The sequence below is a fragment of the Anabrus simplex genome, chromosome 1, assembly GCF_040414725.1.
Source record: "Anabrus simplex isolate iqAnaSimp1 chromosome 1, ASM4041472v1, whole genome shotgun sequence".
In the NCBI taxonomy this organism is placed as follows: Eukaryota; Metazoa; Arthropoda; class Insecta; order Orthoptera; family Tettigoniidae; genus Anabrus; species Anabrus simplex.
This window is the reverse complement of record NC_090265.1, coordinates 1,648,250,716-1,648,268,752: the sequence shown is the minus strand read 5'-3', so window position 1 is coordinate 1,648,268,752 and position 18,037 is coordinate 1,648,250,716.

Sequence of the window (18,037 nt, the reverse complement as noted above, 5' to 3'; positions counted from 1 at the left end):
CTAAACAAGTATTACTGTGCAGCATGTGTAAGTTTGAAAGTTATTGAGTGGTTTATTGATGTACTGATTGTTGTTTTAAAGGAATAAATAAGTTCGATAATCAGCCCGGGTGTGGAGTATGTTTAAACGTATGTTAATGCGCTCTCCGTCAAGAACATACAAAAAGGCAACGTCGTTTAGTGGTTAGTGTGATTAACTGGAACGGGGCTCACTCATCCTCGGGAAGTCAAGTTAGTAAAAGGGCTCGATTTCCACTCAGTCACGCCCGAAGTGATTTTCAGTCGTTTTCCACTTCTCCTCCAGGCAAATGCCGGGATGGTACCTAACTTAAGGCCACGGCCATTTACTTCCCTCATCCTTGCCTATCCCTTCCCACCTTTACTTCCCTCCACAAGTCCCCTTTTCAGCATAGCAGGGTGAGACCACCTAGGCAAGGTGCTGGTACTCCTCCCCATTTTTATCCACGACCCAAAGTCTCACACTCAAATATACTGCCCTTTAGGTGGTATAGGTAGGATCCCTCGCTGAGTCCGAGGGAAAACCAACGGTTTAAGTAAGAAAAAAAGAAAGAAATTTACCCAACGTCTCGAAGTCTCTGAAGAACAGCGGCATAAATTTGATTATTTGGGTGCCTTCCGTTCGGAAAACGTTTCGGATGCATTCCTCCCATCCTTGCTCTATTCCATCTTGCCACGCCATAAATGAAAATCATATCACACATTTCGCCTCATCTCTGAGCTCTTACTCATTTACATGCCACAGTGCACTGACCTCGAGACACAATGACCTAGAACAGGGCCTCTCAGGGTGCATGCGCGTGGTGCATGCACTGTGCACGGTGCAAAAGACGACTTGGCTTGGTTGACCAGAGTGCAGACCCCCACTCCTCGATTTGGAGCAATAGCGCTGTCTCTCTCTTTCCCCACGCCTGTCTCGCTCGCTCCGCCTGTCTCCCTCTCCCCCACTTGCGCCGTAGCGCTCCAAATCCTGGCTGAGTTGAGCCGAGTATAGCCGAGTAGAGCCGAGCATAGCCGAGTAGCCCAGAGACGAAGCGTTATCCGAGCCATACCGAGCGGCACCGAGCGGCACCGATGCACAGTGCACGGAGCTCTTGCGCCTCGCTCTGCACGCGTGAGATTTTGGGCGTTTGAGAGGCCCTGACCTAGAACATACAACAGCAGCGCAACCTGGAGAATTTACAGCTGTGTTGACGTTCTATCTCGTAGAGGGTATTATACTGAACTGACTGACTTCTGAAATTCATTGACCGATGTTTCCTGATTTAAATCCTCCTACAATAATCAAGATATGAACAATATTTTCGAAGATGTTTGAAGATGTTTCCACCACCAGTTCATTTACACCCATTATAATGTATAACAAACGATAATTTGAGACGCTACAATAAGTTGCCTCTCCAGAAGCTCTATACGCATCGTAAACCTTAAGAGGTCGTTGCAAAATAGTGGAAATTGAAAAACATGAACGCAAAATTATCATTAAAATATACATCCAAACGAGAGAAAATGCATGTGAATCAAGAGGAGAACTGAAGACCTCAGCAGTCGTCCGCAAAACACACTTCAAATTTTATGGAAATACCTGCAGAATTAACAACGACAGGCTCAGCAGACATATTGTACAATAGCCACACGATACAAACTCGCTACAAGAATGAAAGTTGTACCGACGAAAACTGAACATCAGAGAAATATAACAAATTGTGGAGTCTTTTTGGCAGTGGTAAGGTAGCATATATTTTTGGGGAAGCCTACGAATAAAACTGGTGACACAAGGGTCTGAAAAACGGAAAAAAAACAACAAAGTGACCTCATGAATTGGTTTTGAGAAGATAAGAAAGCGAAAGATCAAGCCATCAAGTTGTTAAGTAAACTATCAAGTTCGAAAGTGCTCTTTGACTGGGATAAACGAATGATAATAATAAAATAATAATAATAATAATAATAATAATAATAATAATAATAATAATAATAATAATGTAACATGATGGTGGGTTGTATCATAAATGAGTGTACGGCTGGTATTGTTTACTGCGAGATTTCTTGACTTGTACTAATTAATAGTACGCAATAACGTTATTGCTTTTACGTCCAACAAACTACTATTTACGGCTTCCGGAGACGACGATATGCCGGACCTTTGCCTCACAGGAGTTCTTTAATGTGCCAGTAAACAAACCGACACGAAGAGAACCTATCTGAGGCTCAACTTACAGGTTTCCAGCAAGTTATATAAGTATATTAGATTCAGGAGGTCATCTGCACTCTATCGCTGTTGACATATCCAAAGCTTTTGATAGGGTGAATTATTAGAGACTACTGAGAAAAGTGAGGACTACTTGACTGTACAAAAGGGAAATAAAATAGAAAATAGAACTCAGATAATGAGAGTAGGTAAGGCATTATCTGGCCCTGCTATGATTGCGTTCCGCAAGTCAGTGTTATTGGGCCTTTATGTTTTCTTATGTACATAAATTGTATGAGTAAAGAAATAGAATCATATATAAGGCTTTTTGCGGGTGCTACTATAATCTATAGAGTAATAAATATGTTTTAGGAATGTCAAATACCTGTAAATCCAAAAATGTGGATGGGAGACAATGGTACGCTAATAAACGGGGTGAAAAGTCAGATGGTAAGTTTGATGAACATGATAAGTCCCTTCTGTTTTAATTATTGTGTTGAGGGAGTGAATGTACCTCGTGGGGACTTTTATAAGTACCTAAGTGTTAATTTCACAAAAGATCTTCATTGGGTAATCACATTAACGAGGTTGTCAATAAGGGTTGCAGATTTATTCATATGCTTATGAATATATTCAGGGGTTTCAGTAATATATAAAGGAGATGGCATATAATTCACTGTAAGACCCTAATTGCAGTATGTTTCCAGTTTAAAATACCCTGGCCTGGCTTACTTTATTCTAGAACTAGAAAAGTTCCAATGGAAAGTAGCAGGATTTACCCCGAGCTATTTCAGGCAAACGAGTAGTGTTATGAAAATGTTGCAAACGTTTAGCTGGGAGGATTTGGGAGTAAGGAGATGAACTGTTCAGCTAAGTGGTATGTCAGTGGAGAGATGGCGTGGACTGACATTAGTGGACGAATAAGCTTGAGTGATGTTTCTAAAAGTGGGAAGATAAAGTTGGAATTCATGAGGATTAAAGTTAACTTATCTATTTATTTATTTATTATTTATATATTTATTTATTTATTTATTTAGGAAGCCAAATAGAGCGAGTTACCAAATTACAGAGTTCCGCAATGGAACAAAATATTAAATAAGTAATAAAATTTAACTTACAATTAATCAAATAGGGAGATGTTTCAAATACTCATAGGTTTAGCAAAGATCCAAAAATTATTGATGGATAACAGAAAACAATTCTCATATAAATCTCAAATACTAGCCAGTAATAAATTGTTAAACATAGTTCCTTTTGATTGTTATCAATACGTTAATTGTATCCAATTGGAAATGAATATTATATAGGGAGATTAATGAAAGTTGAAATTTGTTTCAACCAATTAACCTTCACATTAAAATGGTTAAATTATAATCATAGTAACAACTTCAAATTAAATATGCGCAACAAATGCGACCTCAATGCAAGTAGAAATTAATCTTAATCTAATTATGCCTTCAATTAAATGATTCAATATAAAATCACAGTAAAACATTCCCCGATACAATAACGTAGCCTTAGAGAAAATATGAGCTTTCCACCAAAACAGCAGAATAAAATCACACAAGAATGGGACTGAAGCTGACCAAGCCAAGCTACTACTAACAAGAGGCAAGGCCTGCTTAACCAAAGCGTATTTCGAAAAAACGAAAAATCTACGCTAGAAATAATAGAATGGAAGAAAACAAAACACAGATGTGGATCAGAATGGTGAGTGTATAAGGAAAGAAAAATTAAGAATTAGGAGAATCCAATTTCAACTCTCTACATACCATGGTGATCATAATAATAATGATAAGAACTACATTAGATTGTATGAGTTATATTTCATTGCACATAAACATTAAATTTAAGAGAGGACAAACCGTTCTTATTGAATTCAATGTAAGGTGGCCTTGGAAGAGACATGATGGACTTATGAGGTAGAATTTAAAGACCCAAAACAAGAGGAAGAAGACGAAGAAGGAAAAGAATAACGATCCCATTACTAGAAAATATCAAACACAGGCAAAACATACAATAATAATAGAGTTCACATTACAAGCAGGGGAATAAATTAGATAGAATAAAAATACACCATAATAAGAATAAGAGGAAAGATACCCCAATGTTAGTGTGTATGAGTGCAAATATGATTTATAGCTTTGTTAGGTGATGTAGATAGATAACTTTATTAAAAATAACAATTATAATATGTTATAATATTAATCCATTAATTTAGTTGGTTTCTAGAGACTGTTAACAATGTAAATTTTCCAAATCATGTGACTATGCACTGTATGTTGTGGTTAAGTTCAAGAGAGGGCCGTAAGCCCTAACTTCACCGCATACAAAGGCATAAAATAAATAAATAAATAAATAAATAAATAAATAAATAAATAAATAAATAAATAAATAAATAAAAGAAAATCAGGAGAAAATATCAAACACCAGCAAGAATCCAAGTTAAATAACAACACTTATAGGGTAACCTTTACACTCATAGACCCATATAACGCGATTCTCAATCACCTCAGTTACCCATTAAAATATTACTGGTATTAACAAATTTAAAATTTAGATTTTTTTAAAAGTTCTGAAAATAATTCCACATAAAAATTCTCGCAATTAATTTTGAGTTAAAATTGCCAAAAAATGTATTTTTAGGTGATATCAAATCAATAATCGTTTCTTCTTCCCATTGCGTCATTAATAGGTGGAGTAGACACCATAACGGTTTTTTTGTTGACTCAAACTTGAGGTAAAATCCTCCTGCATTAATCCACAGTGCTGTAGAATAGTTCAGTTTATAGAAAAAGTTTGAAGTTACTTACATCAGCCGAGACGAAAATAAGGAAGGAAATGAAAACCTTGTGGTATCACTCTCACCAGGATAGGCACACAGCTGTTTGTAAATTTTAACACATCGCACTTCTATTCAATCCAGAAAAAAATCTAAACTAGATTTACATATATAAAATTTGATAGCTTAAATCTGTCTATTCTGGAGCACCAAATTCAATTCCGTCGACCACACAACGTTTCCCAAAGGATACATTCTAATGCACATCCATCTTGGATCGCAGACACAGCTGAAGTGCGCAGTAACGAACTCATTCAGGGCATGCGCACCAGTATTGATTATTCTGATAAGCCAATTGCTGCATCCCAGTAAGGATACAACAATTATATATCACATTCTTTAATTATTAGGAACCGTAGAATTACACCAATTAAACAGGCGTACCGAATAATGGATGGTGAAACAGGAATGGTTTCTCAATACACAGGTTAAATAATATGCTCTAAGTCATAGAGTTTCACTAACCACGTTAAAATTCTCTCTGAAGTCCAGTTGTCAACATAGATGCCTTCAATTGCTTTTAATAATCTATCCTTAATTCTTAATCCCATAGAGTCCCAGTACGGCGAATACCTTTTCCCTCGGTAGTTCGTCATATGCTTTCTCTAGATCTAAGAAACATAAATATATAGGTATATTCCTCTCGTAGAATTTTTCACTTATCTGGCGTACACAGAAAATCTGATCTTGACAGCTCTTTTGTTGTCTGAAAGCACGCTGGTTTTCATCAAACTCTTACTCTCAACCATTGGTCGCACACTCTCTTCCAAGATGCCAGTGAACACCTCGCCTGGTATATTGATCAATGAAATATCTCGATAGGTGTTGCAATCCTTCCTGTCCTCTTGCTTATAGATTTATGCAATTACTGATTTCGTCCTGTCAGAAGTTACTTTACCACCATGCCATAAAAATAAAAAAAATGTCGTATGGCTTTTAGTGCCGGGATATGCCAGGAAGGGTTCGGCTCGCCAGGTGCAGGAGAAGGAGAAGGAAACGAATAACGATCCCATTACTAGGAAATTGACGCCCGTAGGCGACCTACGCGTCGTGATGAGGATGAAATGATGATGAAGACAACACATACACCCAGCCCCCGTGCCATTGGAATTAACCAATTAAGGTTAAAATCCCCGGCCCGGCCGGGAATCAAACCAGGGACCCTCTGAACCGAAGGCCAGTACGCTGACCGTTCAGCCAACGAGTCTGACACCAGCATTCTCTGCTATCTTATTACTCTATGAAGCATCCCGGATTTCCCATTATAACCATTTGAGTTCTAATTTCATCTATTCCTGCTACTTTATGTCTATGGAGTTTATTTACCATCCTTTTAATTTCTTCAAGAGTAATTTCACCAATATCAAGACCTCCTCTGATGTCGTTTGTTTGCGACGTCACCAGAAATATATCCTTTTACGTTGAAAATATTTTCAAAATATTTCTTACACCTGTGGAGTGATTCCCTGCGATCTATTATAACTTCACCTGATATAATGCAAAATTCTAATCATTACCTTTTCCCCACTCTTTCTAAGAATCTTTATTACTGTGTAGAAAGGTTTCTCTGCTGCTTGAGCTAGCCTTTCCGAAATCTTCCCAAGAGTTCTTCTTGGATTCAGCAACTATTTGTTTCACTCCGTTTCCTGCAACAGTCCTTATTTTGAGCAATTTATGATACGGCTCCGTTTTACGTTTACAAGCTTCTCTCACTTCATAAGTCCACACAGATGTCCAATTTTACCCATCTTTACACTCAGTTTTTTTCTGGGGATTATCTAGCTATGTACGCCACCCATTCACTCTCTTTCTATATCCTGAACCGGTTTAATGTCCATCGTTTGAAATTTTCTACTAATCATATCCATGTATTTTGTCTAATTTCCTCATCCGAGAGATTTTCTACCCTTATTCGTCGGCATGCAGACTTCATCTTCACTCTCCCGACCACATAGATACTTAGGTCATTGCATATAAAATAGTGGTCTGGGTCACTTAAAAATCCGCGAAGAACGCACACATTATTAACAGATTTATTATGGGGCTCTTGCTCCTACCCTCCCATGTGTAGCGGCGAATAGCCTTATTTTCAAGGAATGTATCCGTAAGTTCAGTTATATGCTTCCCATTCCTAATGTGTACAGAACCTACTTTGAAAGTCTAAACGTGTACTTCCTCCTAGTGTCACTCACTTTTCTAGTGACGAAATGTACATGTGCCTGCTAATACTCTACGCAGGTTTAAGCACTGGAAGTTTGAATGTCCGTCCGGATCTAAGCCATTGGCTCTCACTCTCTTACTGGCCAAGCCTATGAGCTTCTTTCATATCTTTAGTATATACAGCTTCACCCTCTGATTTTCCCCAACTTACTCTCTTCCTCCTCATTCCCTCATGTCAATATTCGCACCTGGCTTGTACCTTCAACCATTCTGCTTTATGTCATGTGCATTACATTCATTTTATGAATAAGGTATAATGAGTCCACTCAGATTTCAGTCTCGTAAAGAAAATTTGCTACCGAGCAAGTGGCCGTGCAGTTATGGTCGCGCAGCTGTGAGCTTACATTCGGGAGATAGTGGGTTCCAACTCCACTGTCGGCAGCCTAAAGATGGTTTCCTGTGGTTTCCCATTTTCACACCAGGAAAATGCTGGGGCTGTACCTTAATGAAGGCGACGGCCACTACCTTCCCAATCTCCCACCCTTCCGCCACCGAAAACCTTCCATGTGTTAGTGCGACGTTAAACACGTAGCAAAATAAAAAATTGGTCTGAAAACAGAGCGATGAAAAAGTTTCTACCGGAAGATGACTGCTTTCATATCATGCAATTGATCGTAACTGCCGGCTCACTGCACTTCATTCAATTTCACTTAGTACACAACCATTCTGGGAATTTCTTCTCCAAGGACACAAATTTTGGTGTTGAAAATGCTAACTTTTAAACTACATTCGCAACACCACTTTTCAGGTACAGGCTTTCAGCACAGCCTTCCATAAAGACAACTTCCTCGAAATAGGCCAGACAGCATATAACATTTCCTTCCAAACCGAAAACCTCCCTGCTAGTTTATAATTTCCAGGAATTGATTCATTTACGCGGAGTGTCTCAAAACTTTTAGATCAAATTGAAACAGGTGGCAATAGGTCCACAACCGATTATACTGAGATTAGGAACCCATCGTCGGAAATTCTTATTTATTCTGTTATGGACATACACAGGCAGATTGCATAACGACATAGCTCATAGTAATTGTTCAAAGTGGCGACAGTCAGTGGCAACAGGGCATGAAGTTCTACCGCACTCTCTCAAAGATCCCTGGTGTCCGTTGTACCAGCACACAGGCAGCTTGAACCGTAGCAAGCAGGTCTCCCTCCATTTCTGCGGGGGTTTCATACGCCAACGACTTGACGTAACTCCAGAGGATAAAGTCCAGTGGTGTGAGGTCCAATAATCGTGCTGGCCATGGGACAGGGCCCCCCGTTACAATCCAACTATGTGCGTACGCGTAGTTGAGGTGCTCGCGGATATTGAGATCAAAGTGTGCTGGTGCGCCGTTGTGTTGAAACCACATCGCTTCGCGGAAAACAAGGGGTACGGTCTCCAGGAACTGTGGCAGTTCATCAAACAGGAACACCAGGTAACGTGAACCATTCAAACGGGCAGGCAGAAAATAAGGTGATCTTGGAAAATGCCCGCCCATTGACAGAGAATCGTTGCTGGTGGTCACCGATGTGAGTGGCGTGGGGATTGTCCTCACTCCAGACATGGCTGTTGCGGCTGTTAAAAACACCATCACGGGTGAATGAGGCTTCATCTGTGAACAATAAAAACTGTACAAAGTTCGGCTCTAAAGCACTACGGTGGATAATCCATTCACAGAAGTGAACGCGGGGCTCAAAATCCACTGGTCCCAGGGCTTGAACACGTTCTTTATGATAGGGATGTAATACCTGTTCCGCCAGTACTCTCCACACTGTATCCTTCGAAGTGTGGGTTTCACGGGAAAATTAACAGGTACTTATTGCTGGGTGTTCGGCCGCACGATCCAATACCATCCCCTCAAAGTCTGTTGTTCGGACATGTCTTTGGCGGGAACCTTGGCCGGCTCTCTGGGTGTGAACGAGTCCGTCTCTCGTAAGTTGGTATCCAAGGAGATAAACTTCTCCCACTTAGGATGACGCCTGTTGGGAATGCGGTCTCTGTACATTCGTCCTGCTTTACGGGCATTGCATCCTGCCGCACCATGCATAAAATGCATGTCTGCAACTCTCGTGACGAGAACGTGCCATCTTTGACCACGCGCCATGCACTGTACAGAGTAACGCACCTCACCATGGACACATCACAAGCTGTCTGATCCAATGGACAACTGACACCAGGGACAGTGGCGTGCGTGCGGTACAGGTTAAGGAGCCCGGAGCGATGCAAGCGGTCGTCACATAACACACGAAGTAGTACGTGAACCTTTCCTTGAGCCCTGAGCTCCATAGCGCCGAATGGGAACTTGGGCTCAAGAAAAGGTTCACGTACTCTACGAGCAAAGTTGTGTACAGTACGTCTGTTTTGTTGTCAGGATTGTACACTGTATACCACCCGTTGCCCGTTCTAGTGTACAACAGCTACCCGGGATATTTGCGAGAGTGCAGCAGAACAGCTTGTGCCGTTGCAGTACATACATTAATACGGGCGGTCGTCACTTTGAACAATTGCTATAAGCTACGTAGTTGTTATGCGGTGTATGTTGTGTACGTCCATAACACAAATATGAATTACTGACCGGTGGTTCCCTGTCTCAATATTATCAGTTGTGGACTCACTTTCACCTGTTTCAAGTTGACACAAAAGATTTGAGACACCTTGTATTTTACTTTGAACAGTAAGGATGAAATATTACAGCCAACAAGAAACAACAACAGTAACGAAATTTCACTTCAAATCAGATATTAATTACGATGACTGATTGCATTACACTACATTCCGTAGCACTCCTGCCCTTTCATTGATGTTTACCCTCCGTGATCGACCGATCCCCTCGGGCTCTGTGAGAGATCTCACTTTAACACTCCCGTCAGGCAGTGAGCCGATGATTGACAGACGAACTGAATCTCGGCTGCAGCTGGTTTTTAACCTTGAGTGTGGCATCTTCTTGATCTAATGAAGGCTCTCTTCCCGGAGAGGAATTAGGAAAGGGGTTACGAAGCAAATGCCCATGGTCGTTACTGGTCTCGTAAATCCTATCTGGCACCTGTTCATTTCACGAAATATAAGTTTTTTTCTGTGAATCCTCTAATGTTAGAGCTTTGACAATTACGGGATTTTTATTAGAGTATACATTAATTAGCGTTTTAATACGTGAATGTTCACACAAATTTCAACCAAATGAGTTCATTCCTAACTTACATTTGTCTTAATTCCGAGTACCCTCCAGTCATTGTTCTCACCTGTTTGCACCATCAATACATCTGGCTAATCTCATGTTAGTTGAAGACATATTATGAACAACACGAGCAAATCCTTTAGTACAGAAATATTTCAGTCTCATGCAGTAAGGTTGATTGAAAACAGACGGATGAAAAGTTACTTTCGTCTGGTAGGACCGCTTTCTTACAGAAGGCTATTCATCGCAAGCAGCCCCTCTGGTAGCCATGATCGTAAAGGCGTCAATTCTACAGTATATACTGTGACCGTGAGGCCACAAATGAGTGAACAGGTGTTGGTGCGGCTTGTGTTCGCTTGTCGGCGAGATGGGGTGCGCGCGACCTTGGACAAGGGCGAGAACGAGTTTTTTTTGTGCGGAGAGCGGCCGGCTGGCTAACGGAATAAAAATAAAAAAATGAAGGTTGGCGAGTGAAAGAAGGAGGCCAGCGCGTGTCACCTGTAATTGCGAGGAACGATATGAATGAAATGAATGAAATATTTGTAATATCTTTGGTGGCGACGTGCATAATTACGGAAGGCTCAAGGGCTAAATTAAAATAAACTGGATAAAAGAATAGCACATTTAGAGGATATAAATTAAAAACTGAAATTTTGAAATAATTTGCACGACCTTGTGGCTAAAATGGTGGTGAAGTTGTAGATTCGTACAGTAGAAGAATTTAGTGTCTAAATTGACTTTACTTCCGTGCATGTGCACCAGACATGATATTTAAGTCATGTGATACGAATACTCATTCTCACACACTGGCGCGTTCCTGGACTATCACCTTCAGTCGCTCAGCGTGGAACGTCGTGAATACTGGCTTCACTCCTGTGCTCTACACGTCTGAAAATTGGATACAATTTAGAACAGTGCTGTGATCAGACGTCGAATGTGCAGATATTAATCCCTTAAGTACGTGTCATTTCCAAAATACAGTTACGTGTGTGTTTGGAGCCTACTCTAAAGCATTTTGTGTAAGTTTCAGCTTTCTTACGAGTGGACGCGGAAGACGTGGACGTGAATATTTCCAGAAGAGGACGGAACTTCGCATCATGGATTACCAGTGCTTCACCATGAAGTTCTAAACTATCGACCATCGTCAGCGGCGTCGGGATGCAGATTCTTTCGTCCTGGCATGGCTGATTGAGAACCCAGACTTCCGGACATAAAGATTTCTCTATAAGTTAAGTCGATTACGTCTCATTTATATCTGTTCTATGTAGTTTTGTTCTATTCTTTCTTTCTTCTTAGTAAGCTATTTTGACACTTTTTATGGTTGTTTATTTGCTCGAATACGTCGTAAAACTGACACATGTGATTACTTAATGACCATGTGGCCATGAATTTGACAGTGAGGGTTCTGATAGAGTTATCCATGTGTTATCGACACCATCTTTGCTTATTGAGTAAATTTCGTCACGAATATGAATTAATTTATGTCCGATGGATTTAATGGTAGGATATTTCGTCCACATTTTCTATATTTTCCTTGTAATGGAACTTCTACTTGTACCTCGTGTCTGAGACAACGTGTCATCGGGATACTGAGTCCGAATTCTATGTACGAATTTAATGTGAACATGTGCATTGGGGAGCATGTGATAATTAGTTGGAGTAATTAATCATCGAGACACTTTTAAGTGGATATTATGTATTTGTAGGACGTTGGTAGGTCCTGATATTTCATGACTACACATATTTGAGATTAGGATGCGACAAGTTAGGGTCGTCATTGTGGTACACTGTACGTGTAGAGTATATGGAATAATTGTGCATGACACAAATCTTCGTGAAACTGAGCTTTTCACATGTTAATGGATTATTCGCGATAAATGCAGTGTAGTCTAATGTTAGTGTCTTCAGATGAAGAAAATTAAAGTCCATGTTAATCGATGTACTTTTTAATTCGTGGGAATATCCCAAATTTTCTCAAGTAATCCAGTCATTTCAAGCTCAAGGTACAGATGAATGTTCGAGAAGGCCTTAGGTCTGAAGAACAGGTCTTCGACGAAATCTCTAAATAATATCTGATTCGTGACTATATCAGCTCATTCGTTGATGCAATTTTTCGCTCTCATGTGATAACTCAATCTTGCTGTAACTCAATAAATTCGTTAACAGGAGAGTAATACGGTTGATCGACACTCGTCGACATGTACATAGTGTAGATATTTTCTTCTTGGTACTTACAATCTTCTTGACAATTTCCGTAGTTAGCTGTAGAAGTAGTAATTTGTTAGTATTTAGAGGATTATTTTTTATGTGTTCTGTTCTGAAATATGTGACACTGATATTATCGATTGATAGTGGACAGGATTTCCACATGGATGGTATTCTCCCCATTTACTTACGTTTGCAAGCCCAGGAGGCGTTTTATTTTGTTTAATTGTTGGTCAAATACTTAACGTTCAGTATAATTCTCACGGAAAGAGATGTGAGACGACGTGAACAGGTATATCCGACGTCTCGGATTAACTTAGAGAAAACCAAGGCAAATTCAACTTTTCATTTTATTGTTAAGACAACGACTGTAAATTTTATTTTTGCTATGAGTGTTAACTTTTTGAATCTTGGATATTTCTTTATTATACTCGTTCTTACAATTAATGCATTTTTTCCAGATTATCGATGAAGGCTTGGCCCAGACCTCATTTTTCTGAATGAAAATTTTAATTCAACTTTAAACAAATAACTTAATAACTTTTAAAGACGATAAAAAAAAAATTTTCACAATGTAAATACTCTGTTAGAATGTTAGGGAAATAACTGTCGTGTACCATCCCATTTGTTTGCACATAGGTTTGTTACATCAAGAGCCATATTAAATTCCATAACGTAACGATCATAATCATAATCACAGATTTCAGGATGGCCAATATTGCATTTAATTAAATAAAAGTGTCACATTTGTTCTATACTTGGAACGTGCTCATTTGATGAACCCTATGATAAAATCCTGCCACATTCATTTATTTTATAAGCCTACAGCCACCGAACTGAGCACCCCTGGGGTGTCTCGTGTTCGCAGACTGACTATGACGGGCACAATACTATGAATGACACCGTGGTTAGCAGCTTCGAGCCCGAATAGTTAAAAAAAATGTTCACCATCAGAATATTGGCTGCGACAAGTTAGGGTCGTCATTGTGGTACACTGTACGTGTAGAGTATATGGAATAATTGTGCATGACACAAATCTTCGTGAAACTGAGCTTTTCACATGTTAATGGATTATTCGCGATAAATGCAGTGTAGTCTAATGTTAGTGTCTTCAGATGAAGAAAATGAAAGTCCATGTTAATCGATGTACTTTTTAATTCGTGGGAATATCCCAAATTTTCTCAAGTAATCCAGTCATTTCAAGCTCAAGGTACAGATGAATGTTCGAGAAGGCCTTAGGTCTGAAGAACAGGTCTTCGAGGAAATCTCTCTACCGCCTTACCGACTATCAGCAGTAGAAGTTAAACATAGACAAGAAAATTAAGTCAATAGACACCAAAATCATTAATGTTAAACACTTACCGTTACATAGGTTTACCCAACAGTTACCCAGAGACCATGAACCGAAAATTACCCTTGGTATGGCAATAAGTTGTTTCAACACTACTAAAGAAAACAAGATGTTCTTTGAGAACAAGATACCAAATATTTTATTTAATAAATAAGGGTAAAATAGTCATAATTAGTATAAAATGAATAGATGAACGCCCTCGAAAAGAAACTATAATCTACATAAAACGCAAGGGTGAAGTTAAAATATAAAATGTTCGGCCGAACGAAAAGAAAATAATATACTTTCAATATTCCATAAAAACCTCCCAGAAATTGAGGACTTAGTAACCTGTTTACACTTCAACAGAGACCATTTCTTTGCTTGAATTATACTCTTAATAGTTTCCAATAATTTAATTTTCTTTCATTATTATAATTATTATCAATTTGAACAGGACCAACTACAATCCAGAGATTCCACCAGAATTCAGTACATATCTCACTGCCAGAAAAGGTAATAAATCAAACCACCCAGGGAGAGCGTAGAATAAAACAATTCCCAGAGAAAAATAAGAAGGGAAATAAAGAAGGAAAAGGCAAGTAAAACAAGATAATACCCCACCAGGATGTAGAGTCAACCCAAGACATATAATTAGAAAACGACGTAAGGACAGAAACCCACCCATGAAAATAATAATAAAACAGCAGCAGAGAACAACCCAACCGGTTACTATGGAAACGTAAACATCCCAAGCGTCCATAGCAACCACCAAAAACAAACAAGAGCAACAATGGTACAAATACAGGAGGGAAAGAAACCCCAAAAACATAATTAAAAAGAGCCCAGGAGAATAAATAAAATTAACCAGAATTAGAATGTGGCAGAAAAACATTTCACTGAAATTCAGGTGAAACCTCTCGTGCTCTATAGTTTATAAACAGCGTAGTTACCTTTCCAATTACACATAACTTTCCGAAAACGTTAGATAAATATAAACCAATTTGCCTTTACAAATTAGAAGAAATATGAAAACATAATTCTTTTTTGGAAGTAACCTTAAATTTCACTACCCACGCCTTTCAGAAACAGATAGGCGATATTACCAAAATACAATAGGGAACCCGAATTAAAGAATGCCCTAACTAAAATCAAAGAAGATGAGGATGGACGGTTTTAGAAGTTTCACACACCAGGAATCTTGAGACACACAGTTTGTACACCACCTTCGATAGAATCCAGAGGCCAAAGGAAAAGAATTTATGAAGAGACTTACATGTTGGTTGAAGCTGCAGAAACACGTTACTTACAAGGTTCAAGCACATTACACATTATTAGAAAACTAAATAACTCAGAGGACGTTCAGTAGAAAAGTGGTTGAGAAGATTTTTGAGGGCAAGCCCTCAATACCAAGCCATCTATCCAGGCTTCATGTCGTTTTCAGAAACCAAATGCCGGAGCGGAGTAAACACACGTCCTTCCTCCATCATACTCAAGGCAAGACTCATGGCGGACCACACCGATAATAAGCATGGCCCCACAGAACGGAAAGCGAAAGTCATAGACTCGCCCACCAACTTAGGGCACGTAATTTTACCAGACCAAGATTAAGGATTGCAAGAGAAAACCTTACAGCAACATAATCTCATGGTGACAATGACGAAGATGGTATCAATTAAATAAAGTGGGCAAGGCCACGTAGAAGGTACTTGTAGAATACAAGACTGAAATAATTCTGATTGACACAATTTTAAAGAAACACAAATGCAGGTTTCGAAATATGGTTGGGGAGAGCAAATACTCGTCACCAACGTCACAGCCTCCCCCCCAAAAACCACACATAATGCTCTTACCATACAGTGATCAAACGAACAAGAAATTTTTGTAGCACCAATCACACGAGAGAAAGATCACTGAACCAATTTTTTGTACCACACTTGCAACATGCATAATATACCACCATTCTCATATTACTTAGACAGTTTACAATGTAAAATAAGGTCAAATGTTCAGCATACTTGTAGCCAAAATATAAATTCATAATTTATATTAGCTCTCCTTTTTTTAACTTTTCACACATCAGTATCTTTTTTCTTTTGAATATAGTTCCTTTAAGAAAGTTCTACAATACACATCCTTGTAGTTCCAGATTTTTTTGTTATACTAAATGAAGGTTAATTTTCATATTAAAGTTCAGTAGATTTGAATTACTTAGTTACACTAAGTTGTTAACCATAGGCAACCAAAAGAGCATAATCACCAGCTAGGCATACCAAAGTTCTTACATATTGTTAGGAGGATCACGCCTTTTTAATTTAGCATCACACGGGTCCAGCACGTACCATGAAAATCATTACCAATAGTTTATATCTTCATTCCTTTATCATAAAGTTCCTATCAACATGCGTCCATCTTTAGGCTTCAAGATTATCATCATAATATTAATCCAATCTATCGGGTTTCCATGGTAAAAGAGCGCAACATCTTGTTTCATGGCAAATCAATTAGCGTTTAAAAGGATAAAGGAAACGCAAAGGCGCAAGGGAGGGCAAAGGAGACGCAATTGGTGAATGAACTACAGAATAACCAAATTCAAAATTTAGATCAACACGGATTATTACACTTGATTGAGTCAGGGCCCAAGTGTACCACTCAAAACACAGAGAACACCAGAAGCCCACACTTCAGGGGGAAATCAATAGAGTAAGTACAAGTACCACAAGGAGTACCCATAATACAGCAATGGAACAAGGAACGTTACATATTATCAAGTCAAGCGGGACTCATTAATTCATCACTCGGGTCGGTAGCAACCCAACACCCAGGTTTAGGATCACCACTAAACAATAACTCGCAATCAAGAGCATCAATCACAACATAAGATACCACACAGTACCAAAATGACAACATCCCACGGTAGGCCTAACCAGATACTCAGAGTGAAACGACCAAGATTACAGGCACCATAAAAACAGTACAGCATCTTACAACAACCGGATAAACGTAAGTTAATATGACATAGATCAAAGGAAATATTCCCCGGAGAAGAAGTTATTACATAGATAAAATCCAAGGAAGCAGGGTCAAATTCAAAGTTTAGAGCTTAGCAGATACCGGATTACGACACGGAGAGGAAACAATCGTTAACAATTTCCAAGATACACTGGCAAGAGCATCAATTAAATTTTTCACGAACACAGGTTCAACTTCCCACATCAGAATACATCACCTAGTTGAATAAGAATAAGGACAAGCTACCAATACGCAATTAATAAATTATACTTCAAGATACCAGGGATAGGGTATTAAATATGAAAAATCCAAGGCTTAAAAGATAAACAAATTCATAGCAAGGGGAGAGTAGGCACGACCGGTTGGAGACCACTAGTACTATTAGGTGTAGGGGGCGCAATCAGGTTAGTCATCAACAACTAATCAACCAACTAACACCAAGCGAACAGACACTTCATTAAACACTAATAAGCAACATGGAATTACCAGGACAGAAATAGGGACAGAAGAATCACAGGAGGGAACACAATCTGGAATCAGGTAACTAACCTACTGCATGGAAACATAATCACAATTCATTCCACAAAGGGACACCCAATCAAATTAAAAGGAAATTTAAAACCTCAGATCAGAAGACCCCAAAAGGAAAATAACGAGCACTGACCAACACAGCGTACACTACCGGTTACCCAAAAGGGTCTCAGCATTACCTGGTCTATAAATATGTGACTTTCCGATCACACTGTCGCTCTACAGCCAACAGGTGCCTCCCCCTATCTCCCAGGGGAGCAGGCAAATAAAAGATAAGAGGCGGAATACGAGGCGAGTCAATGGAAAATGCTCACAGTAGCATGAAGAAGGCAGTACCCTACAAGTAGACCCCATAATCTACTCGCAGGAAGATTCCAGTACCGACTAAGGGAGCACTACTCCGTCCCATACCAGAGTAGCAAACCCATAGTACGGTAAGATGACAAACACCAATGTCAAAAGACACAAGAAGATCCACTGAGAGAAAAAAAATACCAAAGAGTGGCAGATAAAATTTAAAATGAGCTTTACAGG